The 18,072-nt window shown below is 45.6% G+C and overlaps 1 protein-coding gene across 8 annotated transcripts in view; it reads right to left on the bottom strand.

Moving 5' to 3' along the window:
• pde8a (phosphodiesterase 8A) overlaps positions 1–18,072 on the bottom strand; it is a 145,964-nt gene that overhangs the window by 120,501 nt on the left and 7,391 nt on the right. The window contains exon 2 of one of the 8 annotated variants that reach the window (XM_063066326.1): positions 6,820–7,016. The exons of the other annotated variants lie outside the window; for them this stretch is intronic. The gene's annotated coding sequence lies outside the window, so the exon portion shown is untranslated. The remainder of the gene's footprint in view (positions 1–6,819; positions 7,017–18,072) is intronic. 8 annotated transcript variants of the gene reach the window in all.

Genomic DNA, 18,072 nt, shown 5'->3' with positions numbered 1-18,072 from the left:
TTTCTTTTGTTTTGTATTTGCAGCTTGTTGTCTTTTGAACACTGGTTGCCTGTCCATCCTGTTGATGGAGTCTTTCATTGATTCTATTGTGTTTCTTGAATTTACTGCATATGCCTGCAAGATGATGAATCTCAGCGTTGTATATGGTGACATATATGTACTTTAATAATAAATTTACTTTCATCTTTGAATATCAAAGGTATCTGTGGTTCAAGTTTGGATCAAGACTGCTATCTGGGGTAGGCTGGTGGCGGAATGATATCAGCACCGGACTCTGGAACGAAGGTTCCCGGGTTCGAATCCAGTCTGAGCCGCTCCTGAGTACACTTTCCATCCGTGCCAGGTTCAGTGTCAAGATCGCAACTCGATCTCGTAAAGTAAAGGGAAAAATACTGCAAAATGTCTGTGTGAGGAATGGCGCACCACACAGTCTCTCTCTCGCTCTGCACCTCGTAAAGGCATGAAAAAAGACATTGTCCCGCCAACATTGCACACGCACGCACGGACACGCAGACACACACGCCAAAAAAAAGACTGCTGTCTGATGCAGCATGGTCCTAAGCATCTGTCCTGTGTTTAATATCAATTATTAGGCAGGGAGACCTCCAGTGTCCCTGACAACTCCACCTGCAAGTCATTAATAATAAATATGACCGTACACAGTAGTATCAATGACGTGCACTATCACAACTACCTTTGAAAGTAGATTGATTTAATAGTAATTAGCCCAAATGATTGCCAGCACTATTTTCCTTCATTCTATACACCATGGCTTCACCTCTACCACTGTGGACAGACCACTTGACTGCACCCATTGTCCACACCTCTGCTTTCAACCCCTCTTCCTCCTGGAAAGAGCATGAAGAGAGTTTCCTGGTCTTCAGTTTCCATCCCACCAACCTCTGGAATCAAAGAACCATATTTAATAAATTTCACCCTCTCCAACAAGATTACCCCTCCAGACTTGTATCCCCCTTCTGTCTTTCAGCATTTTGAATGGACTGCCTCCCTCAATTCCATTGCCCCCTCTTCCATCCAACTTAGCCCTCCATCTTATTCACTACCCCGTGCAACCACAGGAGTAGTAGTGCCTACGCTTTCACTTATTCCCTTCCCAACATCCAGAGTCCCAGTCATTCCAGGTGAAGCAGCGATCATTGTACTTTTCCAGTCTATTGTAGTACATTGTAATCATAATGTGGTCTTGCTTACAATGGAGCCGAAATTCAGATGGTTCACCCTCAGTTATGTCCTGGCTTTGCAGATTAATCAATTCCAAACAAATAAGCCTCATGTGTTTGCTTTTCCACAGTAGCCACATATTTCTCAATAACTAAGTCTGTGACGTCCACAGGCACACAGTAACTTACACAGAAGAACTGCAACACTCCACAAAAAGGCTGGCTTGCTGTATGTTCTTGGCAGAAAAATATTGACCAGCTCCTAATCCAGCAATTGATTAAATTGTGGATTATACTAGGGTTCACTAGTTGTGGATTACACAAGCCATCAGTTTTGAAGGAGAGCAAGTTTGCATTTAATTATGATACAAAATCCTCAAACCTTTAAACTCTCCCAAGTGACAGACTGGATGGTGAGTGCTTTCCAAAAGCAGAAATATACCATTAGAACACAAACAACAGGAATTCTGCAGATGCTGGAAATTCAAGCCACACACATAAAAGTTGCTGGTGAACGCAGCAGACCAGGCAGCATCTCTAGGAAGAGGTGCAGTCGATGTTTCAGGCCGAGACCCTTCGTCAGGACTAACTGAAGAGTGAGTGAGTAAGAGATTTGAAAGTTGGAGGGGGAGGGGGAGATCCAAAATGATAGGAGAAGACAGGAGGGGGAGGGATGGAGTCAAGAGCTGGACAGGTGATTGGCAAAAGGGATACGAGAGGATCATGGGACAGTCCTTCGTCTGAATAAATCTTCAGGGAGGATATCAAGGTTAGAAATAGTGATATTGTGCTACAGTTGTTCAAGTCAGAGTGAGGCCATGTTTGGAGAACTGTGTACAGTTGTGGTCACTGTGTTTTACGAAAGACATTGTCAAATTGGAGAAGGTGCAGAAGAGGTTTCTGAGGATGCTGCCTAGATTACAGACCCAGAGTTATAGGGAGAAGCTGGCCACACTGGATCTTTATTCCTTGAGTGTAAGAGAGTGAGAATTGACCTCAGAGTTTATAAAATCATGAAGGGCATGGATAAAGTCTTTGCCCCAGGGTCGGGAAGCCCAAAGCTAACACAGGAGAAGAGAGATTTAAAAGGGAAATAAGAGATAACTTCTTGCATAGAAATAGGGAGTACCTGGAGTGAGCTGCCAGGGGATGTGGTCAAAGCAGGTGGGTCCCACAGTAGTGTAGAAGTCAGCGAAACACTATTAACAGCTCGGGGCTTCCAAAGTACGGAGTTCAATTCTGGCGCCATCAGTAAGGTGTTTGTACATTCTCCCCTTGACTGCATGGGTTTCTTTCAGGTACTCCGGCTTCCTTCCACAGTCCAAAGACAATACCAGTTAGTAGGTTAAATAGTCATTTTAAGTTGTCCATTGATTAGTCTAGGGTTAAGTAAGTGGGTTGCTGGGCAGTGCAGCTTGTTGAGGTGGAGCAGCCCGTTCCACACTGTTTCTCTAAATAAAAATATAAACATAAATATTGCATTTGGATAGGTACACGGAGGGTTATAGGCCGACCACAGGCAATTTGGACTAGCCTGGAGGATGTGTGGTCAGTCAGTTGTTGGGCTGAAGGGCCTGTTTCCATGCTCTACTACTCCGATCTTTGAGCAGCAGCCTATCAGAGACACCAGAAGTTTGAGAGAACGTAATTCACTTAGCTTCACTGATCGACTATTAAAGGTAGTGACTCCAGGCAGTTTTTTGGCGCTTTGAACAGCAGCCAATCAGCATTCAGGATTAGCAAGAACATATTAAAGTAAGGCGGGGCAAGCAGTATGGCTATCATTGAAGTGATCAGAGTGGAGATTTTGAGACTTTAGCTCTTTGAGGCTGCAGGTAGTGTGTTGTTTCCCCCCTCCCCCCCCCCCATTTACATTTGCTCAGTTACAACAGTAGAGATGCCAGGCAAGATAGTGGAATGCTCCTCCTAGGGGATGTGGGAAGGCAGGGAGACCTCCAGCGTCCCTAACAAGTGCACCTGCAAGAAGTGCATCCAGCCACAACTTCCAACAATCTATGTTAAGGAGTTGGAGCTGGATGTACTTGATCATTCAGGAGGGTGATAGATAGGAGATATAGAGCTGTAGTTACACCCAAGGTGCAGGATACAGGACACAGGGTGACAGTCAGGAAGGGAAAAGGGGTTAAAGACCCAGTGCAGAGTACCCTCGTGGTCATCCCCCTCAACAACAGGTATATCACTTTGGATTCTCTTGGTGGGTCTCTGGCAGGTCTGGTTCTGTAACTGAAGGGAAAGGGGAGAAGAGGTAAGCTGCGGTGACTGGGGATTCATTTGTCAGGGGAACAATAAGGAGGTTCTGTGGGCAAGAACAAAATTCCCGGATGTTGACTCCCGGGTTCTAGGGATTGCGGATCGAGTCATCAGCATTCTTAAGTGGAAGGCTGAACAGCCAAAGGTCGTTCCATGCAGGTAGTAACGACATAGGGAGGAAGAGTGATGAGGTTCTGTAACGGGAGTTCAGGAAGTTACAGAACAGAACAGGGTTGTGACTCGATTGCTACCAGTCATGTACTAGTGAGGCCAGAAATAGGAAGATTATACAGATTAACATGTGGCTAAGGAGTTGGTGTAAGAGGGAGGGCATAAGAGTTTTGGATCATTGGGTTCTATTCCAGGGAAGGTGAGACTTGCACAGAAGAAACTTTGTACATGAACTGGAAGGGGGTTAATACCCTAGTGGGAAGGTTTGCTAATGCTGCACGGTGGGTTTAAATTTGAGTTGCAGGGGGATGGAACCAGAGTGCTAGAACAGTTAGTGGAGAGGTTTTGGAGACAGATGTTGATAAGACAGTAATTAAAAGGTTGACCATGGTGCAACTAGTGTCCTGGGCTGCATATATTTCAATGCAAGAAGCATAGGAAAAATGGATGAGCTCAGGGCATAGATCAACACCTGGAATTTTGATATTGTAGTCATTAATGAGACTTGGTTGCAGGAGAGGCAGGACTGACAGCTCAATATTCCAGGGTTCTGTTGTTTTAGACTTAACAGAGCAGATTGGATTAAAGGAGGGTTGGTGTTACTAGACAGGAAAAATGTCAAAGGTACTCAGTCAGGACAGACTGGAGAAATTGTTAAGTGAGGCGTAACGTGTAGAACTCAGAAATAAGAATGACCACGTTAATGGGGCTATATTACAGACCACCCAACAGTCCCAGGGTTTTAGAGGAACAACTTTGTATAGACATCACAGACTGTTGTAAGAAACATAAGGACTAGATGGATTAGAGTTTGTCAAATGTATTCAGGAAAGTTTTCTTAATCAGTACATGGAAGTCCCGGGAAGCGAGTGTGCAATACACGGTGACAGAAGTTTGTACAGGTCGACAATCCCTTATCCGAAATCCTTGGGGCCAATTGCATTTCGGAGTTCAGAATTTTTCGGATTTCAGACCCCTCCCCCGCCCCGATACCAAAAAACATGCATGCTCAAGTCCCTTATTTAACCTGTCTCAGTACGGTGGATTTTAGGACCCGGCGGCGCACCAAACCTACGCACATCCTCTCGTATACTTTAAATCATCTCTGGATTAATTATAATACCTAATACAATGTGACTGCTATGTCAATAGTTGTTATACTATTGTTTAGAGAATAATGACAAGAAAAAATTTATTTCCAACAAAAACATTTAATAAAACAAAAATATACAGCTTCAAACGAACTGAATCAAGCACATGGCAAATGACTTATTGGAATAAATGTAGATTGTCACTGTAAAACTTCAGTAACTTGTCTGTTTATACAGTGGTAGTTCCGACACTATTTTCTTCAGTAAGCCGCCACACAGACACACCACAATCAAGCTTCTGCAATAACTCCACTTTCTGCGTTATTGATAATGATAGATGGTTCCTTCTCTTTTTCTCATTGTTACCCATAGGGGTATCTGCAGCTCTTTTTGACATTTTCACAGTGAAATTTAACACAAAGTCAACAGTGAACAAAATATCAGCAAACAGTAAATGCCTGTGTAACCAGAACGAGCACTGAGCCACAACTGACGTCTGGAGGCCTCTGCTAGTGCTACCACATCACACCTGAGTGACGTCAGCTGTTGGCAAAAAAAACTTCGGTTTTCTTACACTTAATAATTTCTCCTTTGGCCTTACTCTTAATAATTTCTCCTTTGGCTCCTCCCACTTCCTCCAAACTAAAGGTGTAGCTATGGGCACCCGTATGGGTCCTAGCTATTCCTGCCTTTTTGTTGGCTTTGTGGAACAATCTATGTTCCATGCCTATTCTGGTATCTGTCACCCACTTTTCCTTCGCTACATCGACGACTGCATTGGCGCTGCTTCCTGCACGCATGCAGAGCTCGTTGACTTTATTAACTTTGCCTCCAACTTTCACCCTGCCCTCAAGTTTACCTGGTCCATTTCCGACACCTCCCTCCCCTTTCTAGATCTTTCTGTCTCTGTCTCTGGAGACAGCTTATCCACTGATGTCTACTATAAGCCTACTGACTCTCACAGCTATCTGGGCTATTCCTCTTCTCACCCTGTCTCTTGCAAAAACGCCATCCCCTTCTCGCAATTCCTCCATCTCTGCTGCATCTGCTCTCAGGATGAGGCTTTTCATTCTAGGACGAGGGAGATGTCTTCCTTTTTTAAAGAAAGGGGCTTCCCTTCCTCCACTATCAACTCTGCTCTTAAACGCATCTCCCCCATTTCACGTACATCTGCTCTCACTCCATCCTCCCGCCACCCCACTAGGAATAGGGTTCCCCTGGTCCTCACCTACCACCCCACCAGCCTCCGGGTCCAACATATTATTCTCCGTAACTTCCGCCACCTCCAACGGGATCCCACCACTAAGCACATCTTTCCCTCCCCCCCCCTGCATTCCACAGGGATCGCTCCCTACGCAACTCCCTTGTCCATTCGTCCCCCCCATCCCTCCCCACTGATCTCCCTCCTGGCACTTATCCGTGTAAGCGGAACAAGTGCTACATGTGCCCTTACACTTCCTCCCTTACCACCATTCAGGGCTCCAAACAGTCCTTCCAGGTGAGGCAACACTTCACCTGTGAGTCGGCTGGGGTGATATACTGCGTCCGGTGCTCCCGATGTGGCCTTTTATATATTGGCGAGACCCGACGCGGACTGGGAGACCGCTTTGCTGAACACCTACGCTCTGTCCGCCAGAGAAAGCAGGATCTCCCAGTGGCCACACATTTTAATTCCACATTCCATTCCCATTCTGACATGTCTATCCACGGCCTCCTCTACTGTAAAGATGAAGCCACACTCAGGTTGGAGGAACAACACCTTATATTCCGTATGGGTAGCCTCCAACCTGATGGCATGAACATCGACTTCTCTAACTTCCGCTAATGCCCCACCTCCCCCTCGTACCCCATCTGTTACTTATTTTTATACACACATTCATTCTCTCACTCTCCTTTTTCTCCCTCTGTCCCTCTGAATATACCCCTTGCCCATCCTCTCGGTCCCCCTCCCCTCGTCTTTCTTCCCGGACCTCCTGTCCCATGATCCTCTCGTATCCCTTTTGCCTATCACCTGTCCAGCTCTTGGCTCCATCCCTCCCTCTCCTGTCTTCTCCTATCATTTTGGATCTCCCCCTCCCCCTCCAACTTCCAAATCCCTTACTCACTCTTCCTTCAGTTAGTCCTGACGAAGGGTCTCGGCCTGAAACGTCGACTGCACTTCTTCCTAGAGATGCTGCCTGGCCTGCTGCGTTCACCAGCAACTTTTGTGCGTGTTGCTTGAATTTCCAGCATCTGCAGAATTCCTGTTGTTCGGTTTTCGGAGCTTTCTGGATTTCAGAATTTCGGATAAAGGAATGTGCACCTGTATAGGGGAACACTTTGCATCTAGAGACCACAATGCCATTACTTCCAAAGTAAATATGCAAAAAGATATGCCTGGTCCACAGGTTAAGATTCTAAATTGGAGAATGGCCGATTTTGACAGTGTCAAAATTGATCTGGTAAGTGTGGATTGAGACAGGCTGTTTATCTGGTAAAGGTGTACTTGGAAACTGTGAAGCCTTCAAACATGAAATTTTGAGTAGAAAGCTTTTGTGCCTGTCAGAATAAAAGGTAAAGATAGCAAGTGTAGAGAATATGAATCTTGGTTTCCAAGAGATACTGAGGCCCTGGTTAAGAAAAAAAAAGGAGGTACATAGCAGGTATAGACAGGTAGGAACAAATAAGGTACTTATGGAGCACAAGAAATACAAGAGAACACTTGAGAAAGAAATCAGGAGGGCAAAAGATGGCTTAATGTTGCCCTGGCAGACAAAGTGATGTGAGACACAATGGCATCAACTTCATGGACCCTAAACACATTACAGAGAGGAGTGTTTGCTGTCTTGAGACAAATCAAGGTGAATAAATCCCCAGGAACCGACAAGATGTTTCCTCAGACCCTACGGGAGGCAAGTGCAGAAACTGCCAGGGCCTCAGCGGAGATATTTAAATCATCCTCAGTGACAGGAGAGGTACCAGAGGATTGGAACATAGCCAATGTTGTTCCCTTATTTAAGAAAGGTTCTAAGTCAAGTTAAGTTTATAGTCATTTAAATATATATAGAGATATACTTTATTGATCCCAAGGGAAATTGGGTTTCGTTACAGCCGCACCAACCAAGAATAGAGCATAAATATAGCAATACAAAAACCACAAACAATCAAACAACAACATGCAAACTATGCCAGATGGAACTAAGTCCAGGACCGGCCTATTGGCTTAGGGCATCTGACCTTCCACGGGAGGAGCTGCAAAGCTCGATGGCCACAGGCAGGAACAACCTCCCATGACGCCCAGTGTTGTATCTCGGTGGAATATGGCCAGAGTCCAACAGTAAAAAGTTCAATATCCGGTCTACAAACATATATATATATAAAACCATATAATGTATATAGAAACAAGACGTTTCTCTGAACCAAGGTGTAAACCATAGTAAGTAGTACACATAAAACACATTAACTTATGAAGGCAAGGATCAAATCTACAGATGAATCAGACATAAATAACAAAGCAAAGCCCATTAATATTAAATATTGTACTGCAACAGATTAACCAGTGACACTTCGAATATGATGTGGCAAAGAGTTTGAAAGCCTGATGGCCTGGGGGAAGAAACTGTTTCTCAAACTGACTGTTCTTGTCTTTATGCATCATAGTCTCCTGCCTGATGGTAGGAAGTCAAAGAGGATGCTGGAGGGATGGGTGGGATCCTTAATAATACTAAGTGCCCTACGATTGCAGCACTCCTGATAAATGTCCCCGATGGATGATAGGGAGACTCCTATGAGCCTCCTATCTGTTCTCCAAGTCCTTTGTAGAGACTTCTGGTCAGATGCTGGACAGCTCCCATACCAGATGGAGATGCAATTTGTCAGGATGCTCTCAATGGTGCTCCAGTAAAATGCAGTTAAGATGGGGTGGGGGGGAGGGGGAGCTTTGCTTGTCTTAATCTTCTTAGGAAGTGGAGACCCACTGTGCCTTCTTGTTCAGGGAGCTGATATTAAGGGACCAGGTGAGGTCATCCATGATGTAAACTTACAGGAACTTGGTGCACTTAACTCTCTCTACAGAGGAGCCATGCATTCGCAGAGGGGGATGGTTTGTCTGCACTTTCCTGAAGTCCACAATGATTTATTTTGTCTTCTCCACGATCAGGCTTAGGCTGTTGTTCTCCCACTAATCCACTAGCAGCTCAGCGTAACGGGACTAGAGACACTGCTGCCCACACAAACCGACTGTGGCCTTACTGTTATGAAGTCCAGTTTCCAATTGTAGAGGGAGTTGCTGACCCAGCAAGGACTGTTCCCTCGTCAGTTTCTGGGGTATGATGGTGTTGAACTCCGAACTGAAGTCTATAAACAGCAGTGCGGCATACAAGAACCTATTTTCCAGGTGGGACAGAACAGAGTGGAGGGCAGAGGCTATTGCATCATTAGTGATTTGATCTGAGTGTTAAGCGAACTGAAAAGGGTCCAATGTAGCTTGGAGAAAGGCTTTAATGAGCTCCATGACCAGCCACTCAAAGCATTTAATAATGCTTGGAGTTAATGCCACCGGACGACAGTCATTTAGACAGATTACTGTCACCTTCTTTGGCACTGGAATGATGGTTCCCACCTTCAAAACCAAGGGGACAATGGAGTGCTCAAGAAAGATGTTGAATATATCCATCAGCTGGGTTGCACAGTCTTTCAGAACCCGATCTGGTATATTCTCGGGCCCCACAGCTTTGTGTGTGTTGACTCTAGCTAAGGGCTTCCTCACCTTAGCTTGGAGTGTCTGCTCCCCTGGGGGGAGGGGTGCCAGCACTTTATTCTGCGCATCAAACTGGGTGTAGAAGACATTCAGTCTCTCAGAGAGTGAAGGATCCTGGTAAATGACACACAGGGTAGACTTGTAATCTGCAATCCTCTGAATTCCTTGGCACGTGCGCCTCATGTCTCTGGTATCGCAGAAGCATCTATAAATTCTCTGAGAATGCTCCCATTTTGCCTTCCTGATGGAGCTGGAAAGCACAGTTCTTGCTTCCCTGACGGGTGTCACATCCCCCTGATCTAAAGGCAGCATCACGATCCCTCAGACTCTGCAGCAAGCCATGGCTTCTGATTTGCACTCACCCAGATGTGTTTTGTGATGGTAACATCCTCTCTGGTGCTGGTCAAAGAATCGATGTTAAAGTGGTTGCTATAGGCAGCAGCCTTCTTGGACATAAGAACACAAGAAATAGAAGCAGGAGTCAGCCATCTGGCCTGTCAAGCCTGCTCTGCCATTCAATAAGATCATGGCTGCTCTGGCCATGGACTCTTCCCCACCTATCTGCCTTTTCCCCATAACCTTTAATTACCCTACTATGCAAAAATCTATCTAACCTGGTCTTAAGTATATTTTTTGAGGTAGTCGCCAATACTTCATTCTCCAGTTCGTGTTTTCAAAGCAGTGCTGCAGTGCAGAGATTACACCCTCAGGCCAGGTTTCACAATCTTTGGAATTGGTTTGGCCCATTTGATCAGTGACTTTCAGGTAAGTGATCTGAGAGCCCAATGTGGGGTCAAGGGACTGCTTTATAGGCATCTGGTATGTTAATATAAACCAGGAAATTATAGGCCAATGAGTCCGACATCAGATATGGGAAAGTTATTGGAAGGTATTCTAATGGACCTGATATACAAGTATTTGGATAGACAGGGACTGATTAAGGATAGTCAGCGTGTGTTGTGCTTGGTAGGTCACGTCTCTCCTTGACAGAGAGTTGTCTATCCCAGCATGTGAAGACAGACTCTGGTGGACTGAGCGGATGAGACCAATGGTAGGTCCAACTGTTAAGAAGGCGGTCTCTGCAAGCATCGTGGAACAAGTAGAGCATGATAATACACAGATGATGTCCTGGTCATCCACAGCGCCTAGTCCCATCTCCAGTCGTCTCAACTCTTGTCTTGCCACTGGATCCAGATGGAAATTGGGAAGAGAGAGTGAGGCTGACGCTGCGCAACTCTCCCTCACTTAAATCCAAATGAAGCGCTGGTCTCGACACCATCATTATCATCACCCTCAACCTTTGAAGCCCTGTGGCGATGGGCGAGCAACGAAGCAGCAGGTGTGGATACACTGGGAGCTGTAGTCACGGACCTGCACACAAGTGGCTCAGGTCTAATGGTCGCTTTTCACTGACCGAAGCAGCAGTGAAACTCGGCGTCTACCTGGGCGACTGAGCAGCCCTCTCTAGGAACGCACTGCTCACCTCCATAGTATGAGGAAGGGGCTAGAAAAGGTGCCCTAAACATTGCCTGCTTCATTACACCCTGGCCAGTTTACCGCGGCTGGCGGGGATCCTATCTCGGCAGTCCAACAAACACAACAACACGCAAGGTGACACCGCTCACCATTGGCACTTGGAACGTGTGCACGCTAATGGACAACCCTGCAGCAAACAGACCAGAGAGAAGAACAGCCTTAGTTGCCAGAGAGCTTGCAAGATACAACATTGACATAGCAGCCCTGAGTGAGACTCGTCTTGCCAATGTAGGTCAGCTGACTGAAACAGGAGGCGGATACACTTTTTTTCTGAGCGGTCGCGGCAGCAATGAGCATTGTGATGCTGGAGTTGGATTCGCCGTCAGGAGTCACCTTGTTCAGAAACTTGCCAGTCTCCCCAAGGGTGTGAACGACCGGCTCATGACACTACATCTTCCACTACAGAAGTCAAGCCACTCTGATCAGCGCCTATGCCTCCACAATGACCAACCCAGACGTGACAAAAGACAGGTTCTATGAAGAACTAGACACCCTACTATCAGCAGTGAGCAGCACCGACAAGCTGATCTTGCTCGGCGACTTCAATGCAAGAGTAGGGTGTGACTCTGCAGCCTGGCAGGGAGTCGTTGGGAGTCATGGAGTGGGCAAATGTAACAGTAACGGCCTACTCTTACTGAAGACCTGTGCAGCACACGACCTGCTCGTCACCAACACAACTTTCTGCCTGCCTATCTGTAACAAGACCTCCTGGATGCACCCCCGCTCTAAGCATTGGCATCTTATCGACTACGTCATTGTGAGGAGAAGAGACAGGCAGGATGTCAGACTGACCAAGGCCATGTGTGGTGCTGACTGCTGGGCAGATCACAGGCTCATTGTCTCCAAAATGAAGCTCCGCATCAGACCCAAGAGGTGACCACAAGGAAGCAAGGCTATGAAAAGAATCAATGTGGCCAGGCTGAAAAACCCCAGCATTGTTTCAGCACTGGCTGAAGATTTAGAAACCAAGCTTGCTGACCTACACCTTGCAGGCAGCGCTGTGGACAACTGGGAACACTTCAGGGACACTGTCCCTTCATCTGCACTGAAGATGCTAGGGTCCTCTACCCACAAGCAGCATGACTGGTTCGATGAGAACGAAGAGAAGATACAGGCTCTACTTGTTGAAAAGCACTGCCTTCATTGTGCCCATCAGAACGACCCATCATCAGCTGCCAAGAAAATCGCTTTTACCAGTGCTCGCAGGACAGTCCCGAATAAACTGCGTAAAATGTAAGATGCCTGGCTGAGCACCAAGGCAGATGAAATACAGGGATATGTTGACAGAAATGACTTGAAACGGTTCTATGAAGCCCTCAACACTCTCTACGGACCTCAGTCTCTCAGGAGTTCCCCCCTCCTGAGTATAGACGGTACAACTCTCATTACAGAGAAGGCTCAGATCCTGCAGAGATGGGCTGAAAACTTTGAAGCCGTCCTCAACTGACCGTCATCTATTAACAATGAGGTGATAGACAAGATTCCCCAGGTCGACATCAACAGTGCCATGGATGACCCACCGTAGTAGCCGAAGTCACGAAAGCTGTCAGCCAGCTATCCGGTGGCAAAGCCCCAGGGGCAGATGCCATACCTGCAGAGATCTACAAAGCCGGTGGTCCTGTACTTATAGAGAAGCCCACCAAGTTGTTCCAGTCTTTTTGGAAGCAAGGATCCATTCCTCAGGAACTTAAAGATGCATTCATCGTACACCTCTACAAGAGGAAGGGCAATCGACAAGTATGCAACAATCACCGAGGAATCTCACTGCTCTCCATTGCAGGAAAAACCCTTGCAAGAGTTCTACTAAATTGTCTGGTTACTCTTCTGTTGCTGGGCCTGATGCTAGAGTCACAGTGTGGCTTTCGCAAAGGTTGTGGGACTATTGACATGATTTTTGCTGTGCGCCAACTTCAGGAGAAGTGTCAGGAACGGAATCGCGAACTCTACACAACTTTTGTTGACCTCACGAAGCCTTCGACACCGTCTGCCAACAAGGCCTGTGGAGGATCATGTCAAAGTTCAGCTGCCCCGCCAAATTCATTCAGGTGGTACGCCAGTTCCATGATGGCCAGAGTGCTGGACGGCGGAGAATCCTCTGAGGCGTTCCCAGTCACCAATGGTGTTAAACAGGGTTTTGTGCTCGCACCCACACTGTTCAGCATGATGTTTACTGCAATGATGCCTTCCAGGACAGTGATGCTGGAATCAGCCTCAAGTACAGAATGGATGGGAAGCTCTTCAACCTGAGGAGACTTCAAGCTATTACCAAAGTGAAGGAGACTGTTCTGAGAGACTTCCTGTTTGCCAATGACTGCGCCCTGTATGCTGGCTCAGTGCCAGAGATGCAAGTCAATATGGACAAATTCTCCACAGCTTGTGACAACTTTGGACTCACCATCAACATCAAAAAGACCGAAGTCATGCACCAGCCTGCTCCTCATGCACCGTACACAGAACCCAAAATCACAAAGGACAGAAACTACAGGCAGTGGACCAGTTTACTTACCTTGGCAGCACCCTCTCCCGAGCAGTGACTATTGATACAGAAGTTAACTGCAGAATAACAAAGGCAAGTTCTGCTTTCGGTAGACTGCGCTCCACTGTATGGAAATGTCGAGGACTCAGTCCAGCAACAAAACTGAAGGTCTACAGAGCCGTGGTACTCACTACCCTCCTGTATGGCTGTAAAATGTGGACTGTGTATCGAAAGCATGCAAGACAGCTGAACCATTTCCACATGACTTGTCTTCACAGAATATTAGGCATCAGATGGCAAGATAAAGTACCAGACACTGAAGTTCTCTCTAGAGCAAGTCTGCCATCAGTCCACACACTGCTGATGAGAGCACAGACCCGGTGGGCAGGTCATGTCATCCGCATGCCAGACAAGCGCATACCCAAGCAGCTCCTTTTCGGGGAACTCTTTGCTGGAAGACACTCGCATGGAGGGCAGAAGAAACGTTACAAAGACACACTGAGGCCTCCCTGAAGTCACTTGACATAGACACGACCACCTGGGAAATGCTGGCACAAAACCGCCCGACCTGGTGCGGCCTCACCCACAAGGGCTGTCAAGCTCACGAAGCAAGGCGCATTGCTGAAACACAACATAAGCGCGAGCTGCGCATGTCCAGAGCCACCAGCGCAACAACTGCTGTGCCTAAACATGTCTGCCCAACATGTGCCAGGGCATTCTGTGCCCGAATTGGCCTGACCAGTCATCTTCGGACACACTGCATCCAGTCTCAAAGTGACTAATGGTGTCAAGGTCTTCATCGACGACGATGGACAAACCACAGGTCATGTCCTACCAATCTTGGAGTTTTGAGGGAGTTACTAGGAAAGTGGATGAAGGCAAGAGAGTGGATGTTGTCTACATGGATTTTAGCAAAGCATTTGACGATGTCCCACATGGGAGGTTGGTCAAGAAGGTTCAGTCGCTCGGCATTCAAGATAAGGTAGTAAACTGGATTAGATAATGGCTTTGTGGGACAAGGCAGAGAGAGGTAGTCAGAGAGGCAATCCTCTACTGGAGGCCTGTGACTAGTGGTGTACCACAGGGATTGGTGCTTGGTCGCTGTTTGTCAATTATATCAACGATTTGGATGATAATGTGGTTAAGTGGATCAGAAAATTTGCAAAACACCAAGATTGGGGGTGTAGTGCACAGCAAGGAAGGCTATCATGACTTGCAGAAGTATCTGGATCAACTGGAAAAACAGCAGATAGAATTTAATGCAGACAAGTGTAAGGTGTTACACTTCGGTAGCACCAGCCAGGGCAGGTCTTACACAGTGAACAGCAGGGCACTGAGGATTACAGTAGAACAAAGGGAACTGGGAAAACAGGTCCATAATTTGTTGAAAGTGGCATCACCGATAGATAGGCTCATAAAAAAGTTTTTGGCACATTGTCCTTCATAAATCAAAGTATTAATTACAGGAGATCAAATGTTATGTTGAAGCTGTACAAGGTGTTGGTGAGGCCCAGTTTGGAGTACCGTGTTCAGTTTTGGTCACCTACCTATAGGAAAGATGTAAATGAGGTTGAAAGAGTACAGGGAAAATTTACAAGGGTATTGCCGGGTCTGGGGGATCTGAGCTGTATAAAGACTGAAAAGGTTAGGACTTTATTCTTCGGAATGCAGAAAATTGAGAGGATATTTGATAGAGGTATACAAAATTCTGAGAGGTATAGATAGGGTAAATGCAAGAAGGTTTTTTCCACTTATGTTGAATAGGACTACAACTGGAGATAATGGATTAAGGGTGAAAGGTGAAAAGTTTAAGGGGAACATGAGGGGAAACTTGTTCACTCAGAGGGTCGTGAGAGCGTGAAACAGCACAAGTGGTGCATGCAAGCTCGATTTCAATGTTTAAGCGAAGGCTGCATAGGTACATGGATAGGAGGAGTATGGAGGGCTGTGGTCCCCATGCAGATCAATGGAGGTAGACAGTTTAAAAGGTTTCTACATGAACTAGATGGGCTGAATGTCCTGTTTCAATGCTGTATTCTTCCAGAACTATGACTGCGTCTTCCCCGCAAGAAAATTGAGATAGAAAGTGGTGGAGGTGACAAAAGGCAATTTTTTTATGCACTGTAGTCACACACATCTAGTCAAATGGAAAGAATTTAATCACAATACCAACTTGTAACAAGGAGACATGGATGTCTATCTGAACTGCATTTGACACAAGACTTGATGCTAGACACAGGATAAGACAAGTAAATGAAAACTAAAATACTTAGACACCAGAAATTTAAAATACAAAGAGAAAATTCTGGAAACTCAGCAACTCAGGCAATACCTGTAGAAAAAGAAACATACACCCTACAACAATTGCCTCCAAAGCAATGGAGAAGTATCAATACCGTTTCTTCAGAATCCCACCAATTCACAGGTACCATTAATTCAACCACTATCTGTGCCCTCTCCCAGCTCAACAACCCCAGCATGGAGCTCTTCCCAAAAATATCATCTTAAACCCTGGCACAGAAGGACTCTTAGCAAAGTAAACATTTCAAAAAAAACTCCCAAGTGTAATATTCACACCTACAGAAATCTTTGCAACACACACAAAATGGCAGCATCTATGGAAAACAGTAAACAGATGATGTTTTGTGTCAAGACACTTCATCAGGGCATCCTGAATGATCTCGGCCTGAAACGTCGATTGTCTTTTCCACTGGCATTGCCTGGCCTGCTGAGTTCCTCCAGCATTTGTGCGTATTGCTTGGATCGCCAGCATTTGCAGATTTTCTAATGTTTGTACAGAAATCTTTGGTCTGTAACCATTCAAAATGGAGCAGCAACATCTGAGAAGATACCAAGGATATAGTCCCCACATGAGTCAGGAGCAAACAACAGGTCTATACAACACCCCTGACAGCAACCCAGCTGCCTACCTAACAGCATCCATCCCTGTGGTAGTCTACAAATCCAGAGAACTGCTCTGCAAAGAAATCTGTGAGAAAATACAAAGCAAATTAGTTCCAAATGGAAGAATATGCGCAGAAAACTTGCCAAGCCTTGGATAGACTACACGGGAGTTTTACCAGAATGCAATACATTACTTCACTGCGTCAACTAAAGCTGAGTCGCCAAGCAGAGGAGGTTGAGAGAGAATCTGGTAGTTTTACTGAAAATAATTGAGGATTTTGACTGAGGAGAAACTGGAATAGGAGACCCATTAACCAGGTTTCAGATGATCACAAAAACAATCCAGAAGGCACCAGCAGAGGAGTTGTTCTTTTATAAAGACGGTGCAAGTTACAAGCTAGAAGAATGGTGGAGGCGGATTGAATGGTGATATTCATAAAGAGAACTAGGTATATGCTGCTCAGCTGAAGAGTTGGTACCACATGTGGGTGGATGACTCGCTTTGCTACTGCAGGAGAGCAAAGTGTTCATGCTCCCAATGGCTGACAATATTTGCTGCACATTCTGCAACACTGCATAAATAGAATTGGAGACAGTGACTATGGCTGGTATCATCTTCAAGTGTTTTGTGTACAGTTGCAACTAAATAGCAGTTGATCCAATAATAATTATAAAATAAATCATGTGACCCCACTTTTAAAATATTATAAAAGATATAAATTAATGCATTCAGCTGGAATATGTTTTTTAAAATAAATACTGTAGCTGATATGAATTCTAAACAATTGCAGTCTACCTGTTGGGTGAAGCATAAACCCAGGCAGACACTGACTTTCCATTAGAAAAAACACTGAAGATGCTGGGAAGTCAGTATAGAGGGCTGCTCAACAGGGAGCCAGGCCATTCAACCCATCATGGCCATGCCAACCAGCAGGCATCCATCTGTATTAATTCCATCTTCCAGCACTAGATCACTACCTGCTTTGCCCAGGTGACTGACTCTCAATGCTTTCACCACATTTCTGAATGCTTTCCAGGTACTCACCACTCAAGGGGAAAGAAACTGCCTTCAGATCCCATCTAAATCTCTAAGCTTTAATCACCTATTATACGAGGAAACATTTTCCACAGTCTGTTCAATGTATACCCCTCAATGTTAAACATCATGTCCCCTTTTAACAATCTCCACCCACGGGTAAACAAATTCAACCTCTCATAATTGAAACACTCCATCTCAGGCAACATCATGATGAATCTCCTCTACACCTTCTTTCCTACAGGGTGAAGACAAGAACAGCACAGTGCTTCAGCTGAGACCTGACCGAGGTTTAATAAAGTATTATATGACCTTCTTTCTCTTTTATTCAATGCCTCAATTCATGAGGGCCAATATCCCATACACATTAACCACATTCTATTCAGAATCGGAATTACTGCTGACATTGTGAAGTTAGTTGTTCTGTAGTAACAGTATAGTGTAAAACATTGAAATTACTATACTTTACAAAAATAGTGCCAAAGATGAATAACAGGATGGTGTTTATAGACCATTCAGAAAGCTGATAGCAGAGAAAAAGAAGCTGTTCTTAAAAGAAGTGTGGGTCTCCAATCTCCTCCCTAATGGTAGTAATGCAAAGAGGGTATGTCCCAAATAGTGAGGGTCTTTAACCATACCCTCTACTCATAATACCATAGCCTTATATA

This window comes from Mobula hypostoma, chromosome 13 (assembly GCF_963921235.1).
Source record: "Mobula hypostoma chromosome 13, sMobHyp1.1, whole genome shotgun sequence".
NCBI lineage: Eukaryota > Metazoa > Chordata > Chondrichthyes > Myliobatiformes > Myliobatidae > Mobula > Mobula hypostoma.
The sequence above is the reverse complement of the archived record's forward strand: the minus strand, read 5'-3'. Positions and strand labels throughout refer to the sequence as shown.